Source organism: Pelodiscus sinensis, chromosome 26, assembly GCF_049634645.1.
Source record: "Pelodiscus sinensis isolate JC-2024 chromosome 26, ASM4963464v1, whole genome shotgun sequence".
Classification (NCBI taxonomy): Eukaryota; Metazoa; Chordata; order Testudines; family Trionychidae; genus Pelodiscus; species Pelodiscus sinensis.
The window spans coordinates 10,866,458-10,889,853 of NC_134736.1; the positions used below are offsets into that span (position 1 = coordinate 10,866,458).

Sequence of the window (23,396 nt, forward strand, 5' to 3'; positions counted from 1 at the left end):
TTTGGGGTAAAACCGTGTCATCAGATGTATTGGACTGACAGTAACAGAGGCAGGAGTGTGTGCGTATATACTGATGTGGAGAAATTGGAGAAGGTCCAGAGAAGAGCAACAAAAATGATTAAAGGTCTAGAAAACATGATCTGTGAGGGAAGACTGAAAGAACTAGGCTTTTTAATTTGGAAAAGAGAAAACTTGATAGTGGTTTTCAAGTATCTAAAAGGGTGTTACAAGGAGGAGGGTGAAAAATTGTTCTCCTTGGCTTCTGAGGATGGGACAAGAAGCAATGGGCTTAAATTGCAGCAAAGGATGTTTAGGTTGGACATTGGGAAAAACTTCCTAACTATCAGGGTGGTTAAGCACTGGAATAAATTCCCTACAGGGGTTGTGGAATCACCATCACTGGAGATATTTAAAAGCAGGTTAGATGGACGCCTATCAGGGAAGATCCGGATGATGCTTGGTCCTGCTGTGAGGGCAGGGGACTGCACTTGATGATCTCTTGAGGTCCCTTCCAGTTCTAGTGTTCTGTGATTCTCTGTGTATGTGTGTGTGTGTTTAATACATATATACAACAAAAAAAGTTACTTATCAAGTGTAGAACCAGTGTTAATGAGGCTGATCAAGTCAAGGTGGATGTGACTCATTCACAGCAGCTGATGGGGAGATGTGACTATCAAGAGAGGGGAAATGCCCTTTGTAGTATGTTAACCAGTTTAAAACTTTATTCAGGCCTAATTGGATTGTATTGAATTTGCAAAGGAATTGGAGTTCAGTCATTTCCCTTAGTAATCAGGTTTTGAAGGGTTTTTTTAAAAGAAGGGTAGCTCCTTTTAAATCTAAGGAGTGTGGTGCACACATTTTAAACAGCTCTCAAGTTTGGGCCTAGATTATGAGTATTTCATAACATTTATGTAAAGAAGAAAACAGAGGGATCAGCTCCTTTGCATAGTGAGCATTGGAGCAGAAAAGGAGTGATGGTAAAACTGCATGTCTAGACTGGCGGGTTTTCCCGGGATACCGGAGCTATCCCAGAAAAACTCCACCATGTCCAGGGAACGCATTTGCTCTCCCCCTTTTTTTTGTGGAAGAGCAAACATGCTCTTTTGGGGAGCTCTATGTACCTCGTTCTATGAGGAATAAGAGATCTGCTGAAAGAGGAGGCTTTCCCACCTAGACCTGGCCAAATGATGGAAAAGCCTCTTCCGGAAAAGCAATTGGAAAAAGCTATTGAAAATTTGCGTCGCTTTTTCTGATAAAAGAGTGTAGTTTAGACCTTGACTAAATGATGCCCAATAACCTGTGACCATCCAATAGCGATGCCTTCATTTTAGCTTCAAGGAATAAAACCTTGGTATCTTTTCATGAGGAAGATCCATTGGGTTCTGGGATCATTTTTTATCCTGGATTTTGGAGATTTTGAAAACTCCCAGAGCTTTAGGATAGGTAATTTAACACTCCCTGCATCTATGCTTTGAGGCTATCTCTACACAGAAGCATTATTGAGGAGTAACTGACGTTATTCTGAAATAACATAGTCCGCATCTACACACAAGCAGTTCTTTTGACATAATGTTGAAATAATGTTGAGCTGGAGGACTGCTTAATCCAACTCCTGTAACCCTCATTGTACGAGCAGTAAGGGAAGTTGGGAGAAGGGTGCTCTATCTTGAAATAACTGCTGTGGAGACAGCGCCAAAAGTCAAAATAAACTATTTTGACTTAAAATACACAATTGGCATAGCTCAAGTTGCATAGCTTATTTCGAGTTTAACCCTGCTTTGTAGACATGCCCTGACTGTGTTGTTTATGTAGGTTGGGGGCAGGGACTGTCTCGTAGGCCGTATTTTATTCTACAGAATTAAGTCAACCTAGCTTATATCAGCATTCATCCATCACAGAAATGACTTCGCTTGTGTGTGTTAGCACTTTGCTCCTTGTATCAATTTTACTGCCGGGGGAGGACATTGTGAGAAGGCTCCTGAAAGCTAGTAACAGTTGACATAAGGAACACAGTGTCTACGTTGACCGTGCATTGAACTAAAAATGACACCAACCTTGACTCCACATTGCTTATGGAAGTGAAATGATTAAGTCAGCAGAGTGGGGCAATTACGTCAGCAGGAGTGAAATTTTAAGTGCAGGCACTTCCACAGGTAGTTCAGTGTATGCTGCCCTGTGTGGACCTAGCTCCGTATACAGACAGGTCTGACTGTGTTTGTGCAGCACCTGATACAATAAGGCACTGAACTCACTAGAACATCTGGGTGCTGCAGTAATACAGAATCCGCCTTCCCTCTCTTCTTGGACTGGATCTGGCCACAGGGGGAGCTTTTTCCCACTATTTCCTTTGACTCATGGCGACATTCTGGGAACTACCAGGGCTGCTGCTAGAGCACTTGCTGGGAATTCTTTGCTTCCTGTGCTGCCTAGAATGATAGTATTTCCTAGCTCTTATCTAGCCCTTTTCATTCATAGATCTGAAAGCACTTTACAAAGGAGCTCATTATGATTACCCCCATTTTACAGATCGGGAAACCGAGGCACTGAGCGATAAACATAACTCCATCTATCCATATCAAATGATGGGCTCTAAATTAGCTGTTACTACTCAAGAGAAAGAATGAGATCATAGAATCATAAGGCTGAAAGAGACCCTCAGGAGGTCATCAAGTCCAGCCCCCTGCCCAAAGCAGGACCAACCCCAGCTAAATCATCCCAGCCAGGTCTTTGTCAAGCCGAGACTTAAAAACCTCCAAGGATGGAGATTCCACCACCTCCCTAGGTAGCCCATTCTAGTGCTTCTCCACCCTCTTAGGGAAATAGTTTTTCCTAATATCCAACCTAGACCTCCCCCACTGTAACTTGAGACCATTGCTCCTTGTTTTACCATCTGTCACAGCCTCTCTCCATCCTCTTTGGAACCTCCCCTTCAGGAAGTTGAACGCTGCTATCAAATCCCCCCTCACTCTTCTCTTCTGTAGACTAAATAAGCCCAAATCCTTCAGCCTCTCCTCCTCAGTCATGCGCCCCCTAATCATTTTGGTTGCCCTCCGCTGGACCCTCTCTAATGTGTCCACAACCTTTCTGTAGTGGATGGCCCAGAATTGGATGCAATACTCCAGATGTGGCCTCATCAATACTGAAAAAGGAGAATAATCACTTCCCTTGATCTGCTGGCAATGTTCCTCCTAATGCACCCCAGTATGCCATTAACCTTCTTGGCTACAAGGGCCCACTGTTGACTCATATTCAGCTTCTCATCCACTGTTATATCCAGATACTTTTCTGCTGAACTGCTAGTTGGTCCCCAGCCTGTAACAATGCTTGGGATTCTTCTGTGCCAAGTGCAGGACTCTGCACTTGTCCTTCTTGAATCTCAGATTTTGCAGTCATTGTGTATAATTCTCTGAAAAGAACTACTCAATAAGAAGCAGAAATTTAAAAAGCTAACAGGATGTGAGGGCCTAGTAGGAAAGGGATAGATTATAAAACAGAAGTGATTATAACACCACTATATAAATCCATGGCACGCCATGGATTTATATAGTGGTGTTATAATCACTTCTGTTTTATAATCACCTCTTCAATAATATATCAATTTCTGGTCAAAGAGATATATCAGAAATGGAGAAGATACAGAGAAGAGCAACAGAAATAATTAAGGGTACAAAACAGCTTCTATACGAGTCTACATGGATCTTGGAAAAGAGATGACTAAGGGATGGCAGAGATCTATAAAATCATGGCTGGTGCAAGGAAGAGAATGAAGACGTGTTATTTACTTCTTCACATTACAAAAGAACCAAGATCATCCAATGAAATTCATTGGCAGCAGGTTTAAACCAACCAAACAATAGGAAGTATTTCTTCACACAACACACAGGCAACCTGTGGAACTCTTTGCCAAAGGATGTTGTGAAGGCCAAAACTATCATGGGATTAAAAAAAAAACCCTAGATGAATTCATGGAGGATAGGTCCATCAATAGCTATTAGCCAGGATGAACAGGGATGTATCCCCATTCTCTGGGTGGGCCTATAATCTAACGGCCAGAAGCTAACACTGGATTATTTTGCATTCCCTCTGAAGCACGTGGCACTGGCCAAAGGCAGGATATCGGCCTAGCTGGACCATTTCGGTGTGAACAAGTGGGGCCATTCCAATGCGTTTTATGAAGTGACTGACTCAAAGTTACCCAACAGCAGGCTGGGATTAGAACCCCGGTTTCCTGAGCCTCAATCCAGTGCTCTAGCCAGCTCAACATTATCCATAATTATTATTATAACACTCACATCCCTTACTCAGCATCAACAGCATTCTTGGTGCCTTGCAAACCCACAAGGAATTTACAGGTGCAGACAAACCCCTAGAGATACCCTGAGGCTGTTTTGAGCTGATTCCAAAACACTGGGGGGCTGTCTGTGGAAAGGTCCATTTCAGGGGGATTTGGAGGGTGAGGATAGAGTGTAGGGGCTGTTGTTACTCCAGTTGGCAGGTGTACTGGTGGCTAGATGTTCATCACTGGAATCATTCTCCTCTAATTCAGGCCAGTCTGTGGCTGGTGCCCAGTGTGCAGATTGCAGCCAGCTTTCCCCTCTAAAATTTTCTCTTTGCCCTCTTGTGGCACTTGGCCAAATGCCATGAGCAGCCACCGACCTGCTGCTGGATGGAACAGCCAGTCTGCTGACTCTGCCTACTAATGGGGTGGTGTAGCCACTGAGGCAGCCTACCATGGACCAGCTGCCCTCGCTCTGTCGCCTGGAGACTGGCTCTGCTATAATGAGCAGAGCCAACAGCCACCGTGGGCCCTGGGGCAAGGTGTGTGTGGGTGGTGGTTCCATGGGGCATTGAGTGGAAGGGGCAGGGCCCAAGCTGCCAGCCTCAGCAGTGCCCAGAGTATGGCTCACCCCAGCCCTCAGAGCTGCATGGAGCAGTGGAGCGGTGCTCTGGCAGCGTTTCTAAGGGTCCCAAGATGCCCGGCCGCCGCTGCTGCAGTAGGTTCCCTTAGTATTGCTGGGCCCCAGGGGAATTGTCCCCTTTCCTCCCTAGTCCTCCTCTGGCAGGACTGTCTGTAAGCCTTGATTCCTGGCACTGTTATCGGTCTGAGGTAACGCCATTCTCCCGCCCTGGGAAGTGGGCAGGATAAATCCATGAAAACTGCTGAGGCATTGGGACACTATGGTAACAGGACCCTATGGGTACATAAGACAGGTGGATATTCACTAAGGCCTAGTGCAGAGCATGTGGCAGCCAAAAGAAAGACTCCCCTTGACTTTGATGAGGCTGGAATCAGCCATAACTGCAAACTGGTACAAACCCACACTTGGCTGCCATTTTCGTGTTCACACGCAAAACCCGCTATTTCGGCAAAGAATCGGGACATGAGTAAAATGCCGCCGTTTCCACCAGCCACAGGAATCATTATGCTGTGAAATTCCATCATGCAGGGTGGGAATTCAGCCTTTTTTAAAAATGTGTATAGTCCAGAGAGGAATCCAACATTTTCACAGAGCAACACTTCCCGTTGACACAATTCTGTTTTCTATTGATGGCAAAGCCACCTTTTGTTATCCCTCGAAACGCTAGACAAGACACTGTGGTTGGGTTGTGACCTTGAAAATGGTGACTCTTCAGCACTGTGTTTGCTAGAGGTGAAAGACACTCTTATTCTCCCTGGTGTTTTATCGTCTTTGCATGGGTGACGCGTCCCCTTTCTTCAAGGTCCAGCTGTAACAGAAGTTATGGGCTTAATGCAGAAATTATTTGGTGTTATTCGCTGGCCTGTGCTACGGAGATCAGACCAGATCATCACAGTGGTCCCTTTTGGCCTTGGAACCAATTAATGCAAATTGGGCAGGCACTGGGGCTGTGTCTAGACTACATGCCTCTGTCGTCAGAGGCATGTAGATTAGACACATAGGCAAAGTCAAATGAAGCCGCGATTTAAATGATCGCGGCTTCATTTAAATTTACATGGCTGCCGCACTGAGCCGACAAACAGCTGATCAGCTGTTTGTCTGCTCAGCGCGCTAGTCTGGACGCTCCCCTGTCGACATCAAAGCCCTTTGTCGGCAGCCCCGTTATTCCTCGTGGGACGAGGTTTACCGGGGCTGCCGACAAAGGGCTTTGATGTCGACAGGGGAGCGTCCAGACTAGCGCGCTGAGCGAACAAACAGCTGATCAGCTGTTTGTCGGCTCAGCACGGCAGCCATGTAAATTTAAATGAAGCCGCGATCATTTAAATCGCGCTTCATTTGCCTTTGCCAAAACAACAAATCTACATGGCTCCGTCAACGGAGCCATGTAGTTTAGACGTACCCTTACAGTCAACCTGCTGTTGAGTCAGCTGCTGTTGAAGCCAATAGCAAAGTCTGTAGATATTGCCTGCATAGAGAGTGGCTGAGATTTTCTACTGGTGCCTAAGGGATTTAGACACCAAAGTTCAATGGATTTAGGTACTTGATTCTCTTCTGTTGCTTTTAAATCTCAGACAAACCAAAGCACATTCTCTCCAGCATCATAGGTGACTTAATAGTTTGTTTCCAGGGATTGTGACTTAACAGAGGGATGGTGAATATAGCTGCCTCATTTAAAGTGGTGGCCCAGCTGAACCAGAAATAGGAGGGGGCCCATTTTATTGGCCGGTAAAGCTGATTGATTTATTAGAGCAGAAATCTCTTGCTAGCTCCCAACACAGGTTATTCTCCACGTGCAAACTCTATTTCACTTCACACACGCACAAACCTAGCCCAAGTGCCCGTGTTATGAATAGGCCCCTTTGTTAGGCTGCGAATCGACAAGACAGACTGTTTAGTTCATGTCTATGCATTAGCGAAGGAGGACGGGGGTCTGTGAGACAGATGTGGCCTTTAATTGCATGGAAATATTAGAAGATCGTTAAGCTGTTTTTGACAGGTTTCCCTCTTGCTGAGGGAGTGAGGCGCTGTTCCAGCAGAGGTGTGGGGGAACGGTCCCATCCTGCCTGCTCTGCCCATGCTAGACCATCACCCCACGATGAAATAATAAAGGGTTTAGCCAAGAGCTTCCCTTTTCTACCAGAGCCACAGAGCTGATGCTGCATTTGAGAAAGAAACCTCCTCAAAATACATCTGATAAAGAACTTTTCAGCACTGCCTGGGAGGCTAGCCGTGTGCCAGACAAGATGGGGGCATATAAGCTCTGCCCAGAACATGGCCTGTTGCTTTTTCATATTAGCGTGATCTGAGTCTATGAATCTCATCAGCAAATACTTGAGGAGAGGAAAACTTTGAACGGTAACCACCCTCAGAAAATGTCACAAGCTGCTGCCATTGGAGACAGCCCTCCTTTCTATTGGGAGGCCCTCTGAGCAGGACTCCTGGGTTCCGTTTTCAGTTCTTCCACAAACCTATACAGTGATCTTTGACAAGACACGTTGCTAATGTGCTGCAGTGACTCAGGGATAACGGTGCTTAGCAACGTTTGTAAAGTGCTTTGAGAGCCTCATAGAATCCTAGAATCCTAGAACACGAGAACTGGAAGGGACCTCGAGAGGTCATCGAGTCCAGTCCCCTGCCCTCATGGCAGGACCAAGTACCATCTAGATCATCCCTGAAAGATGTCTATCTAACCTGCTCTTAAATATCTTGAGAGATGGAGATTCCACAACCGCCTTAGGCAACTTATTCCAGTGTTTAACCACATTGACAGTTAGGAAGTTTTTCCTAATGTCCAGCCTAAACCTCCCTTGCTGCAGTTTAAGCCCATTGCTTCTTGTCCTGTCCTTAGTGGCCAAGGAGAACAATTTTTCTCTCTCCTCCTTGTGACACCCTTTTAGATACTTGAAAACTGCTATCATGTCCCCTCTTAGTCTTCTCAGATGAAAAACACTATAAAAGAGCGAAGTTTTGTTGACATCTTTCCTTTATTCTCCTGCATCTAAGGGTATGTCTAAACTACATGGCTCCGTCAACGGAGCCATGTAGATTTGTTTGTTTGGCAAAGGGAAATGAAGCCACGATTTAAATAATCGCGGCTTCATTTAAATTTACATGGCTGCCGTGCTGAGCCGACAAACAGCTGATCAGCTGTTTGTCGGCTCAGCGCGCTAGTCTGGACGCTCCCCTGTCGAAATGAAAGCCTTTTATCGACATCCCTGGTAAACCTCATCCTACGAGGCATAATGGGGATGTCGATAAAAGGCTTTCAGGTCGGCGCGGAGTGTCCAGACTAGTGCGCTGAGCCGACAAACAGCTAATCAGCTGTTTGTCGGCTTAGCGCGGCAGCCATGTAAATTTAAATGAAGCCGTGATTATTTAAATCGCGGCTTCATTTCCCTTTGCCGATCTGTCTAATCTACATGCCTCCATCGACGGAGGCATGTAGTCTAGACACACCCTTAGAGACAATCATGAAAACAAGGACCCTTGCTGCTTATCAGGCAACAGCTACTGCTCCTCACCATGCCCCTGGAGTTAAGTTACACATGGGGTCTTCAGCAGTTCGCCGCCTGTATCAATAGGAGCTTTACTACTGACTTCACTGCATGAGCCCACAAGCATCATCATCATTTCGTTGTTTTGTAGCGTTGAAGGGCACAAGGACCCATCTAGCGTGGCCTCCTCTAAATCACAGTCCATCAAACATTACCCAGATACTAATGTATGGACCACAAAGATTTATTTAGACCCAAACATTTCACTCCCCCTTCTCTTCTTCTCCTAATACCAGCCCAGAGACATGGAGGTTAAGAGCCTTACCATAGGCCTTGTGTGCAAAATGCAGATGAAATTGTAACAAGCTATCTCCACTAGCTCACATCTAGCTCACATGGGTAACGACAGCCAAAAAGACATAGCAGCACAGGATAGCAACCCACATATGTACCCAGGGTCCCTGGCAGGCTTATCCTCTGGTTGCTAGCCCAAGCATAAATCTTTACTACTGGGCTCTCACTAGTGCCTTTAATTAGATTCAGCTTGGCAGAGGGATGCCCATCTACATTCACACCTTTGCCTCACTGTCAAGACATACCTCAAGGCCATACATGTGAAACAGAGTCAGCATGGGGAGGCCATTAGAGCTCAGATGCTTTTAGCTCCGAGCCCTTGGTTGTGCTCAACTTTCCTGTGCCTGGCCCATAGTGAAAGGTCTGGAATTTCTTGCCATGAGTTCATTTAAGATCTCTGGTAATCAGACTTGCATTGCTGCGGATGCAGGAGCAAGATAGGGCAGGAGAACCCATTGGCTATTGCTTGTATGGAAAGCTATACATGAGAGCGTTTTGTTTTGTTTTGTTTTGTTTTGTTTCCTTGAGATGTGCAACACAGCAATGAGTTGCCATCTATCTGAGACTCGAATCAGGGCTTTTCTTGGTACAGGGCTGATAAAGCCAACAGCTTCACAGATACCACTGTCAACGGTAGTTGATAAGAGGGTTTCTTGGAAGTCTGTTGTCCAGCACCCAGAGAGAACAGAATTTGGTTTTATGAAGCAGCCTTGCTTGAGGATAATGCTTTGCATTTCTGGAACCTCCGCCTGCCAAAGACTTCACAATTGTTAAGGATCGGAGCACCCTTGGGATGACTGCATAGCACGTACAGGGAAACTGACTCATGGAGACATTTAAATGACTTAGCTGGGGTGACACAGTCAGAAATAGAATGCAGGTCTGCTAGTTCCCAAATCCCCCCTTCTCTGTGCATTGTAACAATTCAACAGTGGGTAATAGAGGATAGCGGGGAAGAAGCAGACATGCATGATATGTCTTGATTTTAGTGAGGCATTTAGTTCAGTCCCACAGAACATTCTGATAACCAAACTAGGGAAATGTGAAGTAGTTGTAATTACTAGGAGGCAGGTGCAAAACTGGTTGAACGATCATACTCGGACAGTAGTTATCAATGGTTCGTTGTCAGACTAGGAGAACATATCTAGTGATGTCCCATAAGGGCAAGGTTTTGGCCTGGTACTACTCAATATTTTACTTTATGACTTAACTAATGGAGTGGAGAGTATACTTAGAAAATTTGCGATAAAGCTAAAATAGGAGGTGCTTACAAACCGTTTAGGGACCAGGATTAGAATTTAAAACCATCTTTGAAATTTGTAGATGTGGTCTGAAATCAAGAAGATGAAATTCAAATAAAGAGAAGTGCAAAGTGCCTGACTTAGGCAGGAAAGATCAAACACACAGCTACAAAATGGGGAGTAACTGACTTGGTAGTCAGACTGCTGAAAAGGATCTGGGAGTTAGTATGAATCACCAGTTGAATATGAGTCAACAATGTGATGCAGTTGAGCTAAACGCTGATGTTATTCTGGGGCGTATGAACAGCACTGTGGCATGTAAGACATAACAGGTAATTGTCCTGTTCCACTTGGCACAGGTAAGGCCTCAGATAGTGTACAGCATCCAGTTCTGGGTGCCTCACTTTACGGAACATGTGGACAAATTGGAGAATGTGCAGAGGAGATGATGAACAGTTTAGCAAACCTGACCTATGAGGAAAGGTTAAAAAACTGGGCGTGTTTAGTCTTGTGAAAATGAGATTGAGGAGGAACTTGATAACAGTCTTTAAATATGTTAAGTGGTGTTAGAAAGAGGATGGTCATCAGTTGTCCTTCCATGTCCACTGAAGGTAGAATAAGAAGTGATGGGCTTTATCTGCATTGAGGGAGATTTAGGTATTAGGAAAATCTTTCTAACTGCAAAGGTAGCTAGGCTCTGGAACAGGCTTTCAGAGGGAGGTTGTGGAATCCCTGTTGCTGAAGGTTTCTAAGAACAGTCTAGGTAGACACTTGTCTGGGATGGTCTAGGTGTTCTTGGTCTAACTTTGGTGCAGGAGGCTGGACTAGGTGACCACAAGCTAAATATGAGTCAACAGTGTGACACTGTTGCAGAAAAAGCAAACATGATTCTGGGATGCACTAACAGGAGTCTTGTGAGCAAGACACGAAAAGTCATTCTTCTGCTGTACTCTGCATTGATTAGGCCTCTGTTGGAGTATTGTGTCCAGTTCTGGGCACCATGTTTCAAGAAAGACGTGGAGAAATTGGAGAAGGTCCAGAGAAGAGCAACAAAAATGATTAAAGATCTAGAAAACATGACCTATGAAGCAAGGCTGAAGGAATTGGGCTTGTTTAGTTCAGAAAAGAGAAGACCGAGAAGGGACATGGTAGCGGTTTTCAAGTATCTAAAAGGATGTCACAGGGAAGAAGGAGAAAAATTGTTCTCCTTGGCCTCTTAGGATAGGACAAGAAGCAATGGGCTTAAATTGCAGCAAAGGGAGATTTAGGTTGGACATTAGGAAAAATTTCTTAACTGTCAGGATGGTTAAATACTGGAATAAGTTACCTAGGGAGGTTATAGAATCTCCATCACTGGAGATATTTAAGCGCAGGTTAGACAGACGTTTATCAGGAATGATCTAGACTGTGCTTGGTCCTGCCATGTCCCTTCCAGTCCTAGTATTCTAGAATTTCAAAATTTCTATGATTTCTATGATTCCTTGTTCCATCCAACCCTAGCACATTCTTCAACTGACATCAGTAGATTTAGATCAGGGGAGGATTTGGCCATCAATTCCCAGTTAGTGAGGACTTGCCTGTTCTATGGCCAGGTCCACACTACACCCAGGAGGTCAGCTTAAAGTACACAACTCCAACTACATAAATAACATAGCTGGAGTCGACATATCTTAAGCTGAGCTTGGTACTATCTTCACAGTGGGGGACCAATGGGAGTAAATGCCCCCATCAGCTTCCCTTACTCCTCATTTGATTTAGTGGGTCTTTACTAGACCTGCTAAATCAAACACCAGAAGATCAATCTCCAGCATAGCAAGTGGAAATACGACCTATGTTTTTGCCAGTATAACCTCTGCTAAAGATGGTGCTTATACTGACAAACGCAGTTTTTCTATCATCCTACTAACACCACTTCTGTGCATGACACTAAGGGCTTGTACACACGGGCACTTACTTGGGTATAACTTAAGTCACTCGGGGTAGGGTGGAAAGGCCAGACGCACTCCTGCCAAGATGGCTACTGTTGCTAGGGGAGGAGGGAGAGCTCTCTCCCATTGGCACAGAGCATCCGCACTAAAAGCACTACATCTGTCACAGACTAGCCCTAAGTCTTCCAACAGGAGCACTCTTCTGTCAGCACAGCTGCAGGGGGAGTTCTGACAACATAGTTTTAGTGGCTAGCACGTGTGGGTTTTTTCACACCGCTTCACGGGGGTAGACCTGGCCACAGCCGAGGGCTCTAACAGCACTTATGCAATGAGCAGACGTTCCTAGACAGCACTGGATGTTAGAAGCTGTTTTATTGACATCGTGTTTGTCAAGATAAGAGGTTCTGTCCTTCTTAGAGGTGCCATGTTACTCTTTAAATTATCACTTCTATCACTACCCTTTCATATTGCAGTGCGAGCTTTGGGTCCTAGCCCAAGTCCTAGTATGGGATTTGAACCTGCAACCTTCTGTCCTGCTGAAACCCTGCAGCCCACTTAGTCATGCTGGTACCTCCCGATTGCTTGCAGATTTGAACAGTAATGGCTCTTTGTAGAAAAATTAGATCCATCAAAAAATCCCTGGGACCTTGCAATGGTTTAAGCCCAGTCTTCCTGTTTGAATCTCTCTATTGTGATTGACAAAGAAAATACCTCGGTATAATCGTGTGGGGCTGTTTAGCTTGGAATGCCCTGAGGAGGCATGTTCCCAAAGTTGCTGCTTTTCCTATAGGCATCTGTGGAGACCAGCGCATCAGTGGAGCTATGTGGGTTGAGGCTGGCTTGAAGGAAAACATAGATGAATGCCATCCCGGTAGGGCAGCCACTTTCAATTGCAGGGGAGACCAGTTGAGAATGAGACCAGGAGCCAGCAGAGACTGGGCATGAAACAAGGAACATCAATGCATGGCTTTCATATACTCCGCTGAGGGGCAGCGGTGACATTAGCCCTGGCATTCCCTGCTGGACAAAGGAGCAGCCAGGAATAATAGGAGAGGACTTTAAAGATGGCGAAAAGCCAGAGGATCCCAAAGTGTGGAAAGCAGACCGTCTTCATTCATAGGCTTATATTTGTATCACAGTCACCCCTAGAAAATGTTCCATTGTCTGCTGCACTGCTGGGGGAAGTGGCCGTTTTGGACACTCTCTTGACTCCATGAACGGAGAGCACGGATTCGAGGAAGGAAGGGTCATTATTCCCATTTTACAGATGGGCAAGTGTGCCACAAATAACTCATCGAAGGTCACACAGGCAGTCTGTGCCAGCACGGGAAAGGGACATTCTTCTGTCAGTACAGCTGCAGGGGGAGTTCTGACGACAACATTTTAGTGGCTAGCATGTGTGGGTTTTTTCACACCGCTTCATGGGGTAGACCTAGCCACAGTTGAGGGTTCTAACAGCACTTGTACAGTGAGCATGCATTCCTAGACAGCACTGGATGTTAGAAACTGTTTTATTGACACGGTGTTTGTCAGGATATGAGGTTCTGTCCTTCTTAGAGGTGCCATGGTCCTTATCTGACCTCACCACCATGGTATCAGAGTACCTCACATAACAGATTTATCCACACAACAGCTTTGGGAGGCAAAATAATGTGATTGATCCATTTTATAGACAGGGAACTGAGGCACAGATAGGCTAAGTACGCAAAATGAAAATGAACAAGAGATGAAGCATGAAAGAGAAGTGAGAGAAAAGAATGAAAGCATGAATAAGAGGCAAAGAATGAGGGAGAGTGAAGGGGAGCAGATTTTAATGAAAGCAGGGAAAGCAGAATTAAGGAGAAATTGAGGAAGAGCAAGTGAGAATCAGAGAAAGCAGGAGCAAAATATTACACTACACAGGAAACAGTTTCCATCTAGATCAATGTGACAGACCGTGGGAGTCAGGTGATATTATCTGGGCCATGTATCTCTCCAGTCACATGCTAGCATATGCATTTTATATTTTTTGCTTGTGGGAGCAGTATCTTAGGTATTTTCTGTGTGTACTTGCATCTAGTGTCATTAAACTGGATTTATTACCCGGTGTAAACTCTGATGTTGACCTCCCTGAATTGGGGATGTAGGTCAAATTTAAGGCTGGAACTAAAGTGTTCAAAGCACCCAATTCCCAACAAACATGAATGGTCACCTAACTCCCATAAGCACTGTTAAAAAATCCCAGCCATAGGGGGTTTTCTATCCCACTGAGGAAGGGATCCTGGCTAGAATGTGGGTGAATATCTGTGAATATCCATTTGCACGTGTACAAGCATTCATTATCTATGAATATCCATTTGCACATGCACAAGCATTTCAGCGTACTACACCAAGCTGAGTGAGGTGCAGCAAGGAGCCAGGGGACAGCTGATACTTTCAACCCATGAACCAGCCCCACTTTCCCATTTCTATGCTTTGCATTATGTAGCTTGACAATAAGCACCAGCAGCCATCCTGCCAGCTTCTTGTGGCTCTTCTGTTGCTGTCTCACACTAACAAATTATCCCTTCTGGCTTAAACCACGGCTCTGCATGCATGGAGTCAACAGATGATCCAAAAAGGCTGTGACAGATGATGGAACACTGGCAGGTGTAGCCTTTGCTTCATGCCATCCGAAGAGAGGTGCTGGCTAGGGATGAGTCTGGACTGAAAGGCAGAGCCAAACACATGCCGTATGTGACAGGCACTCAGCATCTGAATGTTGATCTACCTCCACATGTCACACATGAGCCACACCATAACTTTCAAGGCAAACAACCCCAACCCCTTGGATGTGTGCAGTGCCAAACCAGGTCTGAGCCTGAAGCCATCTGGTGACCTTACCTTGACCTGAACAGGTCCAGTGGCCAAGAGCAGACCTCTCTAACGCAAGCTCTGCTTGCCATAATGGGATAGGATCTGAAAATATGACTTGTAACCTATGCTGTAGATGGCTGATTGTCGGGCCTTTTGGTCCCTTTGGGCTGCACAAAGCACTCTCCATGGAGACAAAGTCCAGCAATTCTCAGAGTCGCTGCCACCTGTTTCCCGAGGAGACACACACACTGTGCTCTCTCTTGAAGGCTTCACTTTGATTCTTTCATGCTGTTGTTTTGCCTTAGCCTGGAATAAGTCATCAGGGCCTGAACGTGCACATTTTGTTTTTTTGGGGCTGGAAACATAACAGCAGCTAGCAAATATTTCCTGATGGGCTTCCTGCGATTGTGATGGGAATGGTGTCAGAGAACAAAACAGGATACAATCAGTGTGTTTGTGAATGTAACTGGGACAATGGTAGCACGGCGAAATAATGAATGGATGTTATGGGTCAAAGCTGCAGTTTGGAAAAGTCCCCAACATTTTAATGCTTCTGTGACCTACACAAACCTCTTGGGATTCAAAAACTGCACTTGAAATCATATGAGAACAGGCATATTTGCCAGATTTCTGAAACTTTGACTCTTAATAACCAAGTTGAGAGTTGTGATGCTCAGAGCTATCCGATGGCTATGACTTTGGTTTTTTTAACTATTGTGCCTTAAATTTTCTCCTAAAGTTGTCTGCTACAACCAGGTCTTTTACATCTTTTTCCAATGCAGCATGTTATAGAGGGTGCTCACAAACCCATACACTACCACTGGGCTCTTAGCAACAACTTTCCTCCCCCCGCCTCATCTAAAATAAGCAATGTAGACTGGAATTATCATGGAAAACCAAACAAGAGCATGCTTAGAAATGCTAGCCTCATTCTTAGATAGATTGATAGCTTCAGTGTCTGGCTCAAATATCACCAGAGATGTTTTTTACTTCCAGTCCGCATAAAATGTGGAAGCTGCCACAAAAGAATGAAAGTTAACTAATTTATCTGAACCAAAGTTTCAGTTTGTATTCAGAGGGATAGTTTGAAGTGTTACTTAGCATCTCCAGTGGGAGTTTTCCTTTCCTAGTCACCGGACAAACAGAAATCTTAGGACTGGAAACTGATTGTTCTGTGCTGAGCATTGGTTCATGCTGCAGGCCACTGGTCTGAATTTTGGAATGGAAAGCACCCTCTGCTTCTAAAGAAGGCATAAGGGTAGGTAAGGGGTGTGGCAGGACAAAGCAGAGGTCACTTCAAGGTTTGTGTGCAGGAACACTTATTTCAGGAGCAACCTTTGAGTTTTCTAGTAAACCCTCTATGAATCTTCAGCAGAACAGACCGTAGAAATGCTAAAATAAGATTTACAGAAGTGTGTGCATAGTTATACCTATGGGGCTCTGTTGACTAATACAGAGGCTTACAGGAAATCATGCAGTTATTTCACAGCAGTAAGGAAAAAAATAACCAAATAGGAAGGTGAATATACACCTCAAGGGTAGCAAGTGGGTGAGTTCCCAGGGACAAGTGAGAGGTGTTGTAAATAAAGTGAACTGGTCCAAGAAATCTGAGCATCGGTAGAGTAACTCGTATGAATTTGACAGCTCCCAACAGTTCCATTTGGATTAGCCTTCCAGGGTGAATCCTGGCCCTGTCGCAGTCGATTGTAGAGGGCAGAGGGTGGGGGGGAGGGATTCAAGCCCGGGGGGGGGGGGAAGTACGGGAGTGAGGGCAGGGAGTGGGAGGTGCAGGACTCAGGGCAGGAGACTGGGAGGCTGAAGTGGGGGAGCTTACAGGGGCTGCCTTGGGCTGTGAGGGTGACGCTGCTGAGGTGGCAGCATATTGTGGGGTCAGCAGCTTCTTCTGCAGGGCCGGGGCTACGATCTCTGGTTAGTGGCCCCTTCCTGGGGGCCAGAGCTGCATGGGCTGGCCTTGGCTTTCAGCTTCTAGAGCCCTAGCCTCGAGAAGGCCTTGCCTCCTAGTTTCCTGAAGTCTGTGCAAGGGGGTGAGGCTCTGAGGGCTGGCCCTGGCCTCCAGCATCCTTCCCCCATGGCCTGCAGGCTTTCTGTGAGGGATGGGAGGGGGAGGCTGTCTGAGGTAGTCACTTTTTAGCCTTGCATCTGATGCAATGTGAGTGTAAAAGAGGGCCGGATGATGGCCTAGTACTACAGAGGTCCTGAAGTCATGTGATGCTATCACAGTGTCCGTTTTCATTTTAAAACACCGCGCCTAGCCCCTGTGCATGCAAAGACAAGCTTGGAAGCCTAAACCGAGCTGCCTGAGTCTGCAGCAGGCCTGGAATGGTCCCTCCAAAAGCTGTCCCCTTCATCTCCCTTCTGAAACCACTGTCCCCCAGGAGAGGCAGGCCCAGAAAATGAAGGGACAGCACTATGGCTTGGGGTGTGGACGTGGAAGCACCAAGTGATACACCTAGGGCTGTGGGTTGTCTTAATTCTGCACTGGTGTAAAGAGCTACCAAGTCAGCCTGGCTTCACACCCACTTTACACACATGGGGGCAGAACAATGGAGAATCAAACCTTCAGTGACTCCCGGCTCCGAGCTCTCATAACTGCACCACGATGCTGCTTTCCTCTAGCTGCAGGCCACCAAAGTGTCTGCCAAATGGACATGCCTTAACTTGGGCTCTGGAGGCCAAAAAGTTAGGCCTGAGGTTATACCAACAAACCATCCGTGACTGCCATTTTCCAGGGGGGTTCTGCCCTGCGCAGCCCACATGCATCCTGTACTAGAGGTAGTGTGGGCAAAGCTAAAGAGAGAACCATATTACACGGTGGTTCCAATAAGGGTTGGATGATGCCCTGAGGGAATCATCCAACCCTCCTGCTTCCGTGCACCTGGACAGGAAAGAATAGGTGCGGCTCTGGTTTTAAGTACGGGTACGGCTCTTCTGGAGCAGGGCCAGGAGGAGGCTGGGATGATTTGGGGCCACATCACAGCTTAGAATTATTTGAATCTTTGGCTCTGCTTGGTGCATTATAAAGATCGAGGCGTTTGGGATCCGATTTGAGACGGAGGTGTCCAGACACCAGAGATCGCTGTTTGTATTGACGGAATCTCAATGTGCGAGGCACATACACACATTGTAAGTGACTGGCTTTGCCCCAAAGATTTTGCCATCTGAATAGACCAGAAAAAAGATGGGAGGGAAGACAGAGCAAGAGGGAGAAGTGACTCACCAAAGGTCATACAGCAGATCAGTGGCAGAGCTGAGGATAGCATCCAGCTTTCCTGACTCCCAGTTCAGTGCCCTGTCCACTAAACCCCATTTCCTTGGGTTTGGCTAATGGCATCTCTATGGCATTTTAAACTGACCTTGGTCTCCACCCCTCATAAGCCTCACTTTCACTGGCCTAAGTTATTGGCAGCAGAAATGCTGAGCCATTAACCAGCAACGTCCAGAAACCGTTATTTATGTTTAAGGAAGAGATCCACTGTACTAATTACAAGCCACATTCAAGGTCATTTGCTGTGGGCACCTCATTTTGGGCTCCTTTGCATCCCACATTTAGGCCTTGGCAGTTGGAGGGGGGTGGCTCTGTAATATGCTCTTTGCAAAGATGTACCCCTCCCCCCCACCTCCCCAGTACCACAGAGGAAGAGAAAGCAAAACATTGTATTGCAATTCCTCTGGCCTGGAGAGCAAATAAATCTTTCTGTGCAGTGTACGGTGGTTTGTGTTCAGCCTTTTTTCGCTGATGAAGTCAGGCTTTGTGGCAGGAGGATGAACCTTTGATCGTTAGCAACGCCCTTTACATGTGGTTATGGTCAGAAAAATGACTCTACAGAGCACAGAGTCAATATTCTGTGCAGGTGCATTGCTGAGACCTGGAGGGAGCCATCACTGCAGACACACACCGTCTATAGGGCGGGAGACCACTGATTACTGTCACGTGACAAGCTCTGGTTCTTCTGGCAGCCTGAGCTCAGCCAAACCCAGGAAACCCTGACCACACTGTGAACTTTCCTTGCTATCGGGCTTTGGCTCACGTTGGGAGAGGAAGCGTCTGAATTTGGGGAGGCTTTGTCCAAGCTGAACCTTTCGTTTGAGCTGGTCCTGTCCGCAGTCTGCCCCAAGGTGAGCTCTTTCCGGGCTAGCCAGGCACAACCCTGTTTGGGAGGCCTCGGGTGCAAGGATGTGTAGGTGGGAGGGGTCCATCTCAGAACTTTCAGAGGAGTGACCCAGCTGAGCCTAGCAAGATGGGGTCTGTTTCGACTGTAGACTTAACTCATGGCCTGCCCTTATCCTCACTATTGTCCACCCCCCCACCCCCCCCACCCCGCCCTCTCTCTGCATCTGGTGATGCTGCAAACCAGGCTAGTCCTCTGGTGTCTCTTTCTGCTTTCACCCAGGCTGGAACCTGGCCATGCTGCAAGGAAGACAGGCTAAAATGCATTTGAGTGCTGAAAGCCCACTAACACCTTCCAGCTATCTCTCTGCGTACCCCAAAGGACAAACAAGTTGTCCCACAATTCACCGTGAAAGAATAATATTAATTCCTGTAGCAAGAAGAACTCTGGGTTATGCCCACCTAACAAAGCATGTCTCCCTTTCAATGGGAGAAGTTCTCCTTTGCTTCCTCTCTTAATTAGTGCCGTGGGTACAGAATGACTGTCGTGCTTCACCCCAGAAACAACTGCATTTCAGCAGCTGAGGAATGGTTACTGTTCACAGCAATACTCTATTTTAATCAGCCATTCAAAACACCGATATACATTTCTTGTCAAGGAGAGGTGGGTTGTCCAAGGAGAGGTAAATTCAGGGTTGATAATATAGCGTGGGTGAATTTGGGGGTATTTGAAAGAGATGACTTAAATCAGGTTTGGCCTTTGTCCATAGCGTGCTGTTGGATCCCCATGACCAAAGCCACAGTGGGGTCAAATCTGGACATTTTCACTCAAAACTCAGGTGAAACTCTCATTTAAAATCACTAGACATTTTGTCTGAGAGAGGACTATTGATTTGGCTGCTCAGGAACATAAGGGGTTACTAGTAATAACCATCTGACATTTCTGCACCTCCGTTCCTTCTTCAGAATCCAAGGGCGATTTGCCAACTCCATGAATGTCAGTAGGAGCAGCAGCAATAGACTTTCCTCTGGGGCAGGAAGCGGTATGGCTCATGGAATGCCTTGAGAAGGCAGCGACTGGTTTTGTAGGGAACTGAGCGTGTCGGAGCGACAGCAGACGGGAATGGCTGCGTGCTGCCGGGAATGGGATTAAAAACCTGGAAAAGCTGAAGCCAGCGTGTTCCCAGAGGCACTCTAAAGCAAGGGATATGCCCGAGCAAGAAACACAAGACCCCTGACTCAGACTGTCTGGCCAGCTTGAGGACAAAGCTCAAGAAAAGACGGTGTGGGGTAGAATTCTGATCAGCTGAGGCTTGTTTAGAAAGGTTGTTTTAGCAACCCTGACACCCCTGGATGGGGGTAAGGGTCCCAATAGCCCAGCTGTTCCAGACTCCAGGTAACGCTAGACTCCAATGGGATGCAACCTTCACCTGCTGGCATCTATCTGAGATGTTGATCTCTTCATTAACCAGAGCTGAAGCCAGACACTTCTCAGTCAGGGTAGGCCTGTAAGAATTGAATGTAGACACATGCCCATAGTTAGGGGAGCTATGAAGAGACTGTCCTAGAGGGAATGAGCTAAACATCAACCTTCCCTGACTTTGGACTCTACGTTTAGAACCAGGAGCAGCTATATTCTTCCTAGGGAGTTGAACTGAGTTCCAGGTTCTCTGTCAGCTGAATCCTTTAAAAGAGAAGTTACTGCAGCCTGTCCATGGAAGCTAATGTACCCCTGGCACCAGCTACCCTGCTATATTTATGCTGAGTGTTAGATGCATGGAAATGCCACAGAGAGGCCTGGGAGGGGACACATACCCCTTAGCTCCTCTCCTACGCATCTAGCCATATTTGTTGGGTGCTTGTGTAGCTCACCCACCTAGTGGGTGTGGCTTACTGTCCCATGTAGTGGCACTTAGACCACTTACAGCGAGAGATGAGAATGAGCGGGCTCTACAGCCTAAGCTAAGCAGCATCTGGCTTTACAGCTCAAACTGTAGCAGCTCCTCCACTAAGCTCCAGATGTCCCAAGTTCAGGTCTGCCTGCAGGCGGTCACACTTGCCTGTATAACCCAGTTGAGAGCTTGTGTTACAAGTTTCCAGCTGTGTCTGAGCTACAGAGGATGGGTTTTACAGCTGCATCTATGGAGGTGCTTGGTTTAGTGCCCAATATGGCAGCTACCACATGAGCATTTGTTCTCCTCTGTGCCATGCAACTGAGGGAAAAGTGGGATCCTTAGGCTACAAGCGTCCAATTGGTAGAGCGTGTAACATGAGGAGGAAGCCATTGTGTGAGTGTAGAGCATTGTTGTCACTATCCGAGGTAGCAAATACTGCTAGGTCCTGTGCACAGCCTCCGTTACAAGAGAGTCGTTTCTTCATTCACAGAATGTGCTGCACTTAGGAAACAAATCTCTCCAGCTGGCATTACCGACAAGAGAGGTAAATGGGTACTTGGCCTGTCACTTAGTCCCAGCCAAGCCCATATATCAGTCCAGGCCGGAGCTGGGCTCAAACGGACCTTTTCTTAGCCTGGGCACATTTTCCATCAAAATGTTTCTTTGCATTGAAGAATGAGGTTTCCAACTAAATATTTTCATGGAAACTGTCTGCTTCCCTCAAATTTTCAATTGAACCCTTCCTCCCAAAATTAACATCCAAAGGGGTGTGGATTGGCCAAAAAAATAGAGTCCGTTTTTTGGATTAAAAAAATAAAAATTTCTGTTGAAAGTTACCAAAGAAAATCCCCATTTGTGTCAGAATTGTCCATAAAAGGGGGAAAAAGTCCATTTTCCAGCAGCTCCAGTGCCAGGTGTGGTTGGCCCGGGGGGCAGAGTCCCACCAAACAAGATCCCTTTTGGCTGGAGCTGCTCGCATTGTGGGGACAAGCTGCTACAACTAGCTTTGACATTGGGGCTTAGCATGCATGCCTCTTGCCTGCAACTCAGCACTGGGTGCTCACCGTGGGCCTCCTGCTATGAAGGGAAACCCCCCGGGTTTTGTGTTGAGATGAGTTTAGGAGGCCAATGAAAGCTACTTCCTGCCTCTGTCATTTTAGAATCCCTGTCTGACACACCCTGGCTTCAGCAAAGCAGATACTAGACCAGTAACCACATCCTTGCTACCGAGGTAAAGGCTCACTCTTTGGTTGAAGAAAGAGACACAGGCAATGTCACAAAAGGCCTGGTTTTTATTAAGTCTTTGCAAGGTCTTGAGGGGATGGGAATGGGGATTTCCAACATACACAATGTCCATGGACTAGCAACATCCAACCAGGGTGTGGGGAGAGAGCTGAATTCCCAAATCTGGTTGCGAAGATTTTTGGCAAAAATCTGACCAGTCTTGGTGACATTGTTTTCCAGGGGTATCTTCAACCCACTTGCCCCCACCCCCCAGCATTCTGGAATTAGTACAATCAGTGAGCACTTTGTGAAGAGACAAAACAACCTGGTAAAAGCAGCTAGAAAGTTAAATGTGTTCCAGGTTCCTTTCCGTTGCGGCTTTGGCGTGGCGTGAAAGATCTGGTCTTTGTAGCGGAGGCACAATCGCATACTGTAGCTCAGAGAAAGCTGCCCAGGCAGCGACGATTGATTATGCTGGCCAGTATTGTTTCATTGTTTATTTGTGCTCCCCTATGTATGTATATACTCCCTCTGTTGTCCTGTTGTCCTGCTACCCCTCTGATACTATACTCCCTCTGTTGTCCTGTGCCTTGTAATTTGATGGTAAGCTACTTGGAGCAGGCACTATTGCTTAGTTCTGTGTGCGTACAAGTGTCTGGCACAAGGGGGTCCTTATCCAGGTTGGGGTTCTCAGCTGCTACAGAAATACAAATAATAAATAGTAATAATAACAGTAGAATCTACTTGCAAAATTATTAGGGCAAATACTTCTTGATTTCAAAGGGACTTAAGCAAATGTTTTAAGTAAACCACGTCCTTAAGGACTGAAAAGGCTTATTCGCCTTTGCTAAGTGCTTTGAGATCTGTAGCTGGAAAAGCACTGGCTCTTTAGTTTGTACTAGAACAACTCATGCTTTTAGCTCTGAAGGTGCCTGTTCGGCTGTCAGCCAAGATGACAGCCATTGCACATGCTCAGCTAATGGAGCTACACGAAGAGCATGCAGAAGTGCTTTGTATGAGGCAGGAATCAGCCACAGTCTCTCTTTGACGGGTATACAGCATTTGCAAGGCATAGAAATGCAAGGAAATTGATGGTCAGCATCTCTGGGTCAAAATTTTGAATTTCAGGGGGTGGGGGGAAGGAAAATAATATCCTGGTTTTCAAGTGATTTAGGAATAGCATAAGCCCTACCTCTCCCACATAATAGACACATCATCCTAGATAAATGGGAAGTAACTCCTGTTTCATCCCACCATAGTCACCTCAATGAAGGCTACTACTTCACCAGTGATCTCAAAATAGAAACACTGCACAGAACGGTTGCCTGAAAATTATCCAGACTTTTAAATGCCACATTGAAGACAATCTGCCGTGTA

At 46.3% G+C, this 23,396-nt stretch overlaps 1 protein-coding gene across 4 annotated transcripts in view; it reads left to right on the forward strand.

Moving 5' to 3' along the window:
• FLI1 (Fli-1 proto-oncogene, ETS transcription factor) overlaps nucleotides 1–23,396 on the forward strand; it is a 128,130-nt gene that overhangs the window by 42,108 nt on the left and 62,626 nt on the right. The gene's annotated exons all lie outside the window — the stretch shown is intronic.